Source organism: Gobio gobio (genome assembly GCF_949357685.1).
Source record: "Gobio gobio genome assembly, chromosome: 13".
Taxonomy (NCBI): domain Eukaryota; kingdom Metazoa; phylum Chordata; class Actinopteri; order Cypriniformes; family Gobionidae; genus Gobio; species Gobio gobio.
In genome coordinates this window covers 16,940,689-16,953,484 of record NC_137106.1, presented here as the reverse complement: position 1 = coordinate 16,953,484, position 12,796 = coordinate 16,940,689, and the positions used below count along the sequence as shown (strand labels likewise).

Here is a 12,796-nt window from a genome sequence, read left to right as displayed (position 1 = left end):
TAAGAAATGTTTTCAAAACTATTTACAGCCTTTTGAAGGCAACACAATGGCCATAGCCATCATGATGACAATTACATACTGTATATGCCTGATGAAGTTCATGGGACTGAAAAGTTATAAATTAATTTATTTTGATATGCAAGTCATGATAGTGTGCAGGACCTTTTGATTTTTAACCTGTTTTTTTGGTCCCCGCACCTCTCTATCACCTGCAGGTAGTGCATGAGTTAGTGATTTGAATCAGACTCAATCAGACAGTGAGTCGTTACTGACTCCATGACTAAACCATGAATCATTTTGCAGTTATTTCACATTTTAAATTAAAATAGAACTGTTACCTGTAATTCACAACAGTTTTGTTGTAATAAACGTTGATCTAGTTATTGGCTATTGTTTAGCATATGATGTGCAACTGTCGAATCGATTGTAAAAGAATCATTGTTTTACTGTATGGGGGTTTGAACCATAATCAACACAATATTTGTTTCTTTATTTGTTGTTGTTGTTGTTGTTGTTGTTTAATATTCTGGGAAAAAACCAACATTTATATTTCAGAAATGGCATATTTTTTAAACATATATTTTAATCAACTAAATTAAATGAATCCTGCTTCTTTGTGAGCGGAAAGTTTCTTTGGTAATATGTTCCTTGACCCATATCGGCACCACCAAAAGAGATGGATGTTTGATATGGTGAGAACATGTGTGCCAGTTGGACCAGTCAGCTCCGCCCCTAGTCAAATGTTTCCCAATAGCTTTGAAATTAAGAGCAATCCAAATGTTCCAGACTGCTTTACATGGCATTAATCTGGAATCTACACGCTGACCCTAAAACACTTGTGATGGCGCCAAAACAGTTTCAAAGTCTTATATGCCACGATTTTGTACAGCAGAATTTAGGAGTAATGCATATAAATTAATGTTGGCCATAAAAGTCCTTATTTTAATTCACACGAATACATTAACTGTATTTATATCTATTCAGCAACTGGTTATGTGCTCTTGGCATGCTGAGAGGAATAATTAATGTCTAATTTCTGTTTGCAGCTGAAGGAAGTTACGATAATGTCAGAATAAAAACCTGAAACCTTTCAGTTTATGACTGAACATTAAAGTACACCATGTCTAGCTGCAAATCATCTACCATACATCAGGACTATGCAGACGCAGACCTCATATTTCAGCCACAAGAGGGTGCTATGGACTCACACATTCTCTTGAATTTAAGATTTGCCTAAAAGAAAATACTTAATTTTAGCCAAATTCTACATTTGTTAATGTCACTCAAGCACTAACTCAAGACATCATTACGTTCCTAACAGGCAGCCGTTCCTCATATTCAGGGATGATATTCAAGCCTTTAAAAACATTAGATAAGGCATGATAAAATAAAGAGAGAGAAACGTAAACTATCAAGCCAGAGCTGTAACAGATACCTGATACAGAAGCTTATTCAACACGCTTGTCTACCTTCCTGTTTACACAAGATTTTCACTCCTGCTCCTTGTTTTTGTGCCATTTCGCCCCACATTTCCTTCAGGGACAGACAGGGAACCCAATGCTACAAAACACACCAGCATCCTTGACTTAATCACTCTTTTAAGTATGCAATTTTAGATATAAGCATTTTTAAATAACAACATTTTTATTTTAAATAAGAATAAAATTCATTTTGTTTTAAGGTTATAGTTTGAGTTTATTTTTATGACAAATCTCCTTTTGGCAAGAAGGTTTCCATATAAACATATAAAAGCAAATAAAAGTTAGTTTGGTTTTATATTTCAGTTCATAAAGAAGCATTTAATAAAATGTAACAAAGCTTGTTTTCTAACTAACTATTGGAATCTCTACAACGAGTGTGTGCTCAGGCTTCAAAGTTGAAATGAAATGGAAATGCAATCTCTTCCAGACAGACCACAACTGCGGTTTTACTTATAAGCTGGTCAACTCCACCCAAATAAACCAGTGAATTCAGATCCCTCCTTCCACACATACACATTCCAAAAAATTAATGTTGGAGGTATTTTGAAAGGCACTTTCCTCACTAATGCAGGACTAAACAACCCCAGGATCAGATGTTTTCAATTAGGATTAAATTGGAAAAAGGGAGCAGCAACAACAGTGGAGTCGCATATTTCAACCATAAAGTCCAGTCGTATGGCCTTGGCAAACTAATAAGCCATTAAAACCACATTAAGGGGACTTGTTGAACCGTAACCAATGACCTCAACTGACACATTTACCCCCGTGTCCCTACTTTTACCTGTCATCCCCTTTGTTTTTGTAAAAAAAAAAAAAATGGCATTGGATCTGAAGTCTTGCTTAGTTTTCATATGTGATGCATATAAGGAGGAATCAGTTTTTGGAAACAGACCACAACCAGCAGTTTCTATTTGTAAATTATTATTTGACTTCATCAATACCATAGATTATACACATTTATTGCCCTACAATGCATCCATTACCTACACTATTTTATACTATTATGTTTATATTCATTTTCACTGCAAAACAAAATTGTATTCATCTTATTTTCCCATAAACATGCTTAAAACAAAATACATTCAAATGAAAAGCAAATTCGTTTTAACATACAGTAATAAAACTAGAAGTATATATCTTGAATAATTCTGTTTATTCTTCTTACCCCATTTTTTCCCTTGCAAAACAAAGTTTTTCATGGTTTATGCTTAAAACTAGAAAAGAAAATCCAAACTGCATAAAAATGGACACAATTATATAAAATCTCTGAAAACAAGTATTACGACTTTTCACATGTTTCCTTCTCAAGTACATTTATGATTTGGCCTCTACTGAGATCAATAGCACAATGAAATAAACTTGGCTTAATTTTAAATAATTTATAACATTTGTTCCAAGCCTTTATCTTTTCATCTATTGCTGTTTTTCTCTAACTCATGAGATCATGGGAATGCCACACGGATCAATGGCCTCCTCCATTAAAAAACCCCCTCAGAAACTCAATAAAAACATTAACCCCTGGTTTCACAGACCAGGCTTAAGCCTAGTCCCAGACTAAAATGCATGTTTGAGCTGTTTTAACTGAAAGCAACTTGTACTGACATATCTTAAAATATGTCAGTGCCATTGTTTTGTCTCAAGATGCACACCAGCAATGATTTTTTAAAAGGAACATTTATAAAAGCTACTAAAATGTCCTAATTGAACTAAGGCCTAATCCTGGCTTAATCTAAACCCTGTCTGTGAAACCAGGCCAAAGACATTAACATGAAGGTGATTTTAGGTGAATCTGCCCCTACTTGAAAGCCTTTAAATCATGAATTAGATTAGATTAGATTAGATTAGATTCAACTTTATTGTCATTACACAAGTACAAGTACAAGGCAACGAAATGCAGTTTAGGTCTAACCAGAAGTGCAATAGCAGCAAGTGCAGGATATACAACGTTTGCATAAGTGCAGGACATGGATATGTACTGAGTATATATAAATATGTCTATAAATAGAGAGATGGTTATTACTATAAACAGAATTTACAGGTGAATATGTACAGTGAATAATATACAGATGGTTAATACTATAAACAGAATTTACAGGTGGATATGTACTATGAATATAATATAATATACAGATGGCTATTACTATAAACAGAATTTTACAGATAGAGGTATACAATGATATGTTAGGCTAAAATGAGGAATATGGCAGTGGATTAAGGTAGTGCAATAAATTATGGACAGAAGCTATCCGAAAAAAAGTGTAAAAGTGCAGTGGAAGTGATTGCATATTACAGTTAGAAGTACGGTGCAAAATACAAATGTAAACAGTAGATGGCCTGAGTTGATTTCTTTTGTATGCATCTAGCAAAACAGCTTGCATCTTCATTAAATGATAAAGACCATTCCAATGTGTGTTAAACTAGTTTATTCATGCACTTGCATTTTGAAGAGTTCTTTTCACTAGTGGCTTTTCAATTATAGAGGCCAACCAAAACATATATTTTTGATCAAGAAGGCACCATATCATATAAGTAATTTCAAGTTCAAGTAGGAAACTTGTTTACAGATTTTCTTCATGAGCCATTCCAGTGGTTATATAAGGTTCCTTTCACTCTATAGTCTCAGCCAGGGAGACGTATTCACAAAACCAGAAGGAAATCCTGAAGTCTGTGACTGTTGTATCTCATTCATCCTCTGTCCGATATCTCAAATGATCATATCTGTGTTATTCCAGTATCACAGCTGTCACCACAAACTTCACATATGGTCAACATCTGCATCAGCTTAGTATATTAGCATAGTATACCAAAGTAATATTTTAAAGAAATACAGAAAGTTGTTGTGAGATATGAAATCGTAATTAACATGAGGTGGACAGTACACAGTTGTCAACTTAAATGCTCTGCCATGGCGCTTGACATCGACTAGTCGTTGATATAGTTGGCCTAAAGAGTTCGCAACAGTACATAAGACATTTTCGAAGTCCACTTTTATGCTGTTTCCAACAGTTAAAATGACAAATAAATTCATACTCTGAGAGCACTCCACAAGATATGTTTGATTATACCATGGTCTGTCTGAATACTCGATTCTGATTGGATGGAAGGTGTGCAATAAAACTGTTTAATGCATAGGTAGTTCAAAGTCAGTTGAATCACTGTGCTGTTTTCATTGAAGTGAGCACACAGTGAACGGAGATCGGAGATTTATTTATGCTAAATAAAGCCTTCGCTCCCCATGTGCATCAATGAGCCTTGGCCGCCCATGACCCTGTCGCCAGTTCACCACTGTTCCTTCCTTGGACCACGTTTGATAGATACTGACCACTGCAGACCGGGAACAACCCACAAGAGCTGCAGTTTTGGAGATGCTCTGACCCAGTCATCTAGCCATCACAATTTGGCCCTTGTCCAACTCGCTCAAATCCGCTTGCCCATTTTTTCTGCTTCTAACACATTAACTTTGAGGACAAAATGTTCACTTGCTGCCTCACTCGTGACCAATTGCATCATTACGTCAGCTTTGATTGTAAAATGTAATTGGCTCTCATTTCTCTTGTGACTTATTGTGTCATGCTAAAGAAAAGGTGTATCTTTTGAATAAGATATGACTGATCGTGTGCATGCGAGCACGGAGCGGCGTGATCATCATTTCAGCGATTAAAACATTAAGATCAACTCTGTTCTTTACATAGAGATATTGTATGATTTCAGAAGACTTGGAATGCAACATGAGTTCAAACCTTTATACTTTTGCAAAAAATACCTGTGACTGTACTTGTATTTGCCTGTTACGTGTTTTAAATTGCAATAACAGCTTTAAGTTGTCAATGCTGGCAAATGACCATGGTATAAGCGTGATAAGCCATGGCTAGCTGTGCATTAAATTATTTTAACGTGTCGCGTCAGGTGGTTCTTTGCCTCCGCGGCATGCATTAAAATCGTTTAAGGCACAGCTAGCCGTGGATTATCCCTTACCTATACCATCTAGACACTCAAAATTGATCAGGTGAATGCATGTTTTAAACAGCTTATTGTACACAAAGTCAAAAGAGTTCGCGTTTGAATCTCAGCTCGAGGTTCAGGCTTATTTTTTCATTAATGACATCATCAGCAACTAGTCGACATCGACTTGACTTCAACCCCTAACAGGCTATACAAGTGGACCATACAAAATGGAGATTCTCAACCAAGTCAAAAGCCAAAAAATATGAGGCATGTCATGAAATAAATTACCCTACAAACTTTGAGGAGGATCCCTTCAAAAATCCGTTGACCACCTGACTGTTGATGATATACAGTATACTGGCCTTCAGATTGTTACAGATTATTACTTGTGAGGAATGAAGCTTATCTGTAAACAAGGAAAAAGAATGTTCATAAAAATATCTCTGTTATTTGCTACTGTGTGAGGCACATTTGTAACAAAGTTAGATAACTCCAGAGTCTATGCCTGTGTGCGTTTATGCTAGGTGGGAGTATTGTCTGAAAACAATAACTCAAGCTCGGTTAGACTACACCGAGGCAGGGGGGTTATTCTTCGGTTCCAGACTTCCAGGTGTGAATATGCTGAACGACCGAAGGATATAGGAATGTGCTGGATTTTTCCGCCAAGGAGGGAAATCATATTTTTCTTTCAACAGGAATAAGCATCCCACACTGACCTACTTCTCCACATCCCCATGAGATCTTTTAATTAGTCTGAAGTGAAGGGCAAACTGAAGGGGAATCTACACAAAAGACACCCACATGCTGAAGAAGAACCATTCACAGATACCACTGCTTGGAAAACAATAACTAGAATTTAGAAGCCTACGGTTTAGGAATTCCCAGAACATAATGAGCAATTTAGAAATTAAACAATGAAAAAGCTCAATTGGGGAAAAAAACCTATGATAGTTTGCTGTTCCCAGGCTTTTTGAGGGATTTTGTTTGGTCATAACCAGCTTGACAACCAGCTTTTACATCTTACAATGATATCTTGAGCTAGTCATGCAAAACAGCCTCTGCAGAACGTTGGACTAAGGCCATGAGAAGGCAAATGATCTGGAACAGGAGAGACTGAGGCTTCTGCATTGAAAATGGGAACTAAAGGCCAAAAGGACTAGAATTAAACTCAATGAAAACATCAGGCCCTGATCTCTGTGATTCACGTTGGCATGAACCCGTAAGAGTACTTTACGCCAACTCTGCCATGACTAAATAAACTCAATAACAAAAGCGCTTCAATCACAGAGACTCTGCTCTCAATGCCAAGCTGGATGTAAGTTCAGGGCCCCTTCGTCCAAGCACAAGACACTTATTGTTGAGGCAGAGCCGCCACAAGGCAGGGCAGTCATTTAATGACGCTGAATACACACTAAAGTTTCAGCTTAAAAAAATGATAGTCTGCTGGATCATCAGATTCTGACAAGGTATACTCAAATACACCTTTACACCAGAGGCATGGAAGTGCAATCAAACTTGACAGGGGCTAACTTATTGCACTACTATGTTACTCTGCCATCTCTTACATTATTACTACTCCACATTCCCATAGTTCTTTGGTCTATGTGAGAAGTACATGCCATTATCCTTCCATTACTGTAAGTATATTACTTTCGTTCCATCAAATTAGATTCTTTGAGAAAATTGACGAAATTGAAATTGATTTTAACCACTGAGTTAAAATCTCACCAGACATGATCTACTCGCTATGCCTTTCACATCAAGCATGCTTTTAGTCCAGCTCATAAATACTGTAACTAAAAATCAAACTTCTCAAAATCATGAGAGGCTTCTTAATACTTCAAGAAGGAAAATGTGAAATAATGGAATAGAAACGATCCCCTATACCCTTTCACAGGTAAATGTTATAAAGAAAAGTCTAAATTCTGTGCAAGTGTAAAAACACAACCGTTTTACAAATGCGAGATATTACAAATATTACAGATATTACTTTGTTTATAATTATATCTAAGGCAAAATTTCTGTTTAAAATCGGTATGAAAAGGAAGTTGCAACAGTCTTTTTTTTATCTCTTCTCCTGTCTCTGAAAATGTCCAGATTTTTTTATCTTACACTCATTTTAGGTGGCGTTTAGTCAACTCGGTGACTACTACAGCACATTGAAAAAGTTGTACAAAATGGAAGTGCGTCAAGAACCTCAGTGCAAGTAGGTCATACCAGGGAGGTTAGCTAAAATTGCAGATCCAAAAATGGATGCAGTAAGCTACATCGCAATTTCACACTACACACAGTCATACTATATAGAACATACCTTTTTAACGGTCACAACGTAAGTTTCAATCCAAATGTACTATACAGTATGCGATTTCAGACGCAGTGTCCGTTTTGTTAGGGTAGATGTTAATGGAAGAGATGTTTCACTATACTGAATAAACTGCTTTTGTGTGGATACATTTCTGGGACCTGCAGACCTTGAGTGAAAGTCAGCAAAGTTTGAAGGCGATTTACGTTTGGGTGTAAATATTTTGGTCATAATAGTCCCAAATAATGGTCATAAAAGGCCTAATTTTATATGCAAAATATTAGATTTTTCTTTTCTTTTTAATTTTGGAGTGAAATTTATATTCTTTTTTTTCCTGTTTCCTTTTTATGGACTTTTAGTTTTCTGTTATTCTCCTGCAGTTTTTTGGTATACTCCTGTGCTCCTGCGCGTTTTTTTTTCTTTATTAATATTGTTAATAAACGTGACTGTGTTTAGATCCTGCCCCTACTCTTCCTTTGCTGCAACCAACCCTGTAAATCCGATGTAAATGTAAACATTTAAATGAGTTAATTTCACTTAAATATTACTGAAAGTTCATTGTTCATCATTTCTAGTTCCCTGCATGCTTTGCGTCAGACCGTGTAAGGATAAAATGTTAGAATTGTGTTAAAATTAGGTGTTATTTTGTTTATTAATCACAAGATTAATAAAGGGAGAGATGTGTTATTGTTTAATGTTCTGTTATGTTGGGATTTACAGGGGTTTCTGTTATGTTGAAGTTTTGTATAGGGTTAGCATTGTGGTGAAGAGTAGATGTGTTTAGGTAGAGAATGGGCTGCAAAACTTCAAGGCTATATATACTGCATGTTGATTAACAATGTTCATGCAAGTGTATAGTGATAGTCTCTTTGATTGTTACATTAGCACATGCTAGTGTGCTGGTGCTAACTAGCACTTAACCATAAATGTTGTGTTAGTTTATTCAATATTTCAATTAAAGAGTAGTACAAAATTAATTAAGTTCCACTTACTTAATCTTTGAGTTACTTAACTTAAAAAAATAGTTTGTTTACTTAAATGTTTTGAGTATTCTAAACTATCAGGTTTTACAGTGTGACACAGAAGCTTGATATTGGACTCAATGTCAAGTTTACTAATTCCATCATAAGCCCAGAATTAAATTAAAATGGAAAAGTAGTAAATAGTGTGTAAATACAAAGCCCTCTGCTTCCATTTACACAGAACCATTTCCCAACAAAACTTGCAGAGAGGAAAGGAAACGGTAAGTCCATAAAAATCTGTCATGAAATGAAAAAACAAGCCCCCAAAGTTCCACCAAGATGGACTTTACAGCAGTTCCAGTGAGTCATCTATTGTCTGGATGGGAGAGATATGTGATATGTGAACTGTCTAAACAACATGATGTCACAAGAGTCAAGAGTTCAAAACTTTCCCATGAGAGAAACAGCAGAGTGATCACAAATTGTATTTCAGTCACTGAAAAAAAAAAAAAAAAAAAAAAACATTCAATGAGATGCATTGTGAAAGTTTAATAATTCTGTTTAATAGCTAATATAAACTGTATTTTTAAGTAGATTTCTACAATCCACCAAAAATATTAGTCATCAAGATTTGTATCTTGGATCACTGTTATTATGGAAAGTATTTGGCTCAATTGCATTCATTAAAGACTTCAGTCTTGAACTTCAAACTTGTAAATAATAAATGAAAAGTATTCAAAGAAAATGTTCCTGATCCAATTATGATACACTTGTTGGATAAATATCCATTATTTTAGTCAAATTTTTAAATATTAAGCATTCAACCTTCTGCAGGACAGATTTCATATATCACATTGCAACAGTCTGCATTTCCTTCAATATGGACTTCAGAGGATTCTAAACTGATACCAGATTTTCGTGGATTTGAATAGAATCTTTCACTAAGTTTCCAGCTTTCAACTTTAAGAACTCAAAGCTCTCTGCTTGTATTCAGTTATTCCCCATTTGAGCAGAAAATAAAAAAAACGCAACAGGTCAATGTCTGTTCCTTTTGCAGAAAGAGAGTAGGAGGGAAAAGGAAAAGCAATTTGAAAGGAATATAAATAAAACATGCAGCAGGAAAAAAGAGAAGATATTTAATCCAGTTATAATATCACAAACAGACAAAGAAAGAGGGTGTGCATTCATCTGGCTGTGATAAAAACACATAAGGGCTGGACCAACATCTGGTTTCGACATGCTTTCCCCCTGCAGACGAACTGGAATGGGTTGGAGGTGCTTTTTGAGGGAAGGAGGGAGGAGTGGAATATAACAGCTGGATTGCATACTGTCACACAATATGTGTATGGTTTATACATTTCAGACCCAACAGTAAATATTATAGTTGCTATTATCAGAACAAAACAAAAAAAATATGGGGGGCTGATGTATTGAAAAATTTTCAATTCTGTGTTGCATTTTACCTTTGGTCTGCATACAAACCACTACAACAGGTACTGATCGAAGTATGTATTCTGCACGTATTTATTCTTTAATCAAAATGAAATAAATTGCTCTGCCTCAGAAACAACTTTATTTTTTGATTGACATCACCACCATAGATATATAATGTCCCAATCAAATTAATGGTCAATTAATATAGTTTTTTCCTTGACTGATTCTTAAACGTTTACATTTGGTCACCCTCAGTATTATTTTGTTGCCTCTAATCATACTTTTCAAAGTCCATTCAATTCCATTGCATAAGATCATGTCTCAGCATACTAGACATGCTGCACGATCCTGGATAAATTGAGAATCACCTTATTTGTTGTTGTTGTTTCAAATAGAGATTCTCCCACTATTCTGAACAAACAATACATAAAATAACATGTAATTTAGAGGTTCAATTAAAATGTTAATTTATTTATATCATTTATTTATAAATATTTAATTAACCTAATTTGAAAGAATGCTTTAAAAAATAGGTTTGAATGAATGATTCAATGACTCTTATAAATACTCCACTTGTTTCATTACGGAATGAATCAATTAATGATTCAATGACAAATGCATTTTTAACAGCCACTTAAAGAAAAAAAAATATTTGTAATCGATACAATCATTATTTGAAGTGCCAAATTACTTTCAAAAGGTGATTTTCTCTATTTTGATCGCTTCCGTAGACATCAGTGTTTATATCTGAACTAGGGGTGGGAGATATACCGGTAGACACGATTAACTGGTAGAAATCTGTCAACTGGACTATCGTCTCTATCGCGGTTACGCTCACATGACATTGCTGTGCTACGCAGTCACAAAAGCTTATCGTTTATGCGTTTTTAAGCTTTGCATGTTTAAAAACAGATTATTTGAAACCACTGAAGTGCAATAAGCAGCGAAAGACAACTCATTTAAGAATATGCGCATGCTCTCTGAGACTTTTTCAGCGCTGTCTGAGAGACGCGTGACATGAACTGAGTGTTTTTTGTCTTTTATCCCAGTACTGTGATCACTTGAATATTTGTAACAGAAAGAACGATACTGTGTGGTTGAAAACACTGTTTGTGAAGCTGTTTCATACATATACATAATAACTGCTCTCTCTGGCTCAGCGATAGTGTCGGAGCAGATTAGTACAGAATGTTTCGGTGTGATTTTGTCAAAGGTTTAACAGATTTAACAATTAATTGTGCAGCTCTAATACATTCTTTCTTGTTATCTTATTATCTATCTTATTTGAGGAAAATAGGCTGCAAACGTAGTTTTGTGCTGAATAAAATTTCCATTCTTTACAGTGTGCATAATAAGGGTCGCAAAGACAAACAAACCTAATAGTAAAAAAGGAAACAAATGCTAATCTACGATTTAAAATATATATCAATTTATATATCATACGTACATCGGATATGATCTAAATAAATAAATCTAGTAGAAAGTTTTAGGGAGTCCAACCCTTGTACCTGTAGGCTATATAAATTATTCAAAAATGTTCAGTACTATTGCTAACGATTTTTCTATATCTGTTGAAGATTAGCCTTTTTTCATTTGTCGGATGATTTGAATTCTGTGTCATAGCATGCAGCAGACAAAGAAATGACTCTCTTTTTCTGTCTTAGTACCTTTTAATATATCGTCTGGGGCTGGACGTCTGGAGCACACATGTATCCACTTATGCTCTGTTTCCTGCACTCCACTCACCTTACTCTGGGCTAAGGCAGGGCCAGTGAAAACACACATTGTTTTCTTTGGAGGTGAAAGCATTGCCAAGAATCGTTGAACAGAAGTGCAACATATTGACCATGGAGATACACAGAAATATGGACGCAAAGAAGACAATGAGAAAAAGGGGATACAGAAGACTGCCAGCTTGGACAAAACCTTAGGATTCGAGGATTGCATTACATTGGTGACACTGATATTGCAATGAATGACTTATTACCATTAACCAGACTTGCACTATATGCAGGAGAAACATTCTAAAAACAAAAACACAACTGCCTTCACATGCTCACTCAATGGTGATGAATAGAGGTACCCGAAGACCTGGTGTCCCAACCATTATTATTGGCACATTAGTCTGTCCCAAAAAACTATTTATTTGTTCTGATTGGAGCAGCAATTCTCATTTAGAGAGTGAAAAGCAGCGGGCAACCACAGGTGCCATGAGATAAAAGTGCAACACAATACAAGCCTGAATTCCACATCCAGTCAAAGCCAAGCATCTAGAAAGGAATTTGGAATTAATGATCTGGAATCATGCGCTGCCATTATGGCAAGCCATATTAACATTTATTTTGCATGTATTTTATCGTAATAGTACTTGTTTTTATTCATTTTCATAGTGGTGGTACATTACACACTAGTAATTAATCCAGTAGCAACTACATTAAATGTGTTATTTATTTATTTGCTACTACTGTCTCAATAGAAACAGGTAACTACTCCATGGTTGCACAGTTCTACCATTGAATTACAGGTATTTCAATTTGTGGTTTTGCATATTAAGTATTTACTTTAGATTAAATTGCATTAGAATTGTGCAATATCCTACTTTTTTCAGTAACTTTTTTTTTTAGGTAGGCCTATAATTATTTCTAGTTAGGCTATAGCCTACTATTATCTGT

The 12,796-nt window shown here is 35.3% G+C and overlaps 1 protein-coding gene across 2 annotated transcripts in view; it reads right to left on the bottom strand.

The window, feature by feature from the left end:
* The window catches only part of nhsl1a (NHS-like 1a), a 60,583-nt gene that overhangs the window by 47,219 nt on the left and 568 nt on the right, over positions 1-12,796 (bottom strand). The window lies entirely within an intron of this gene.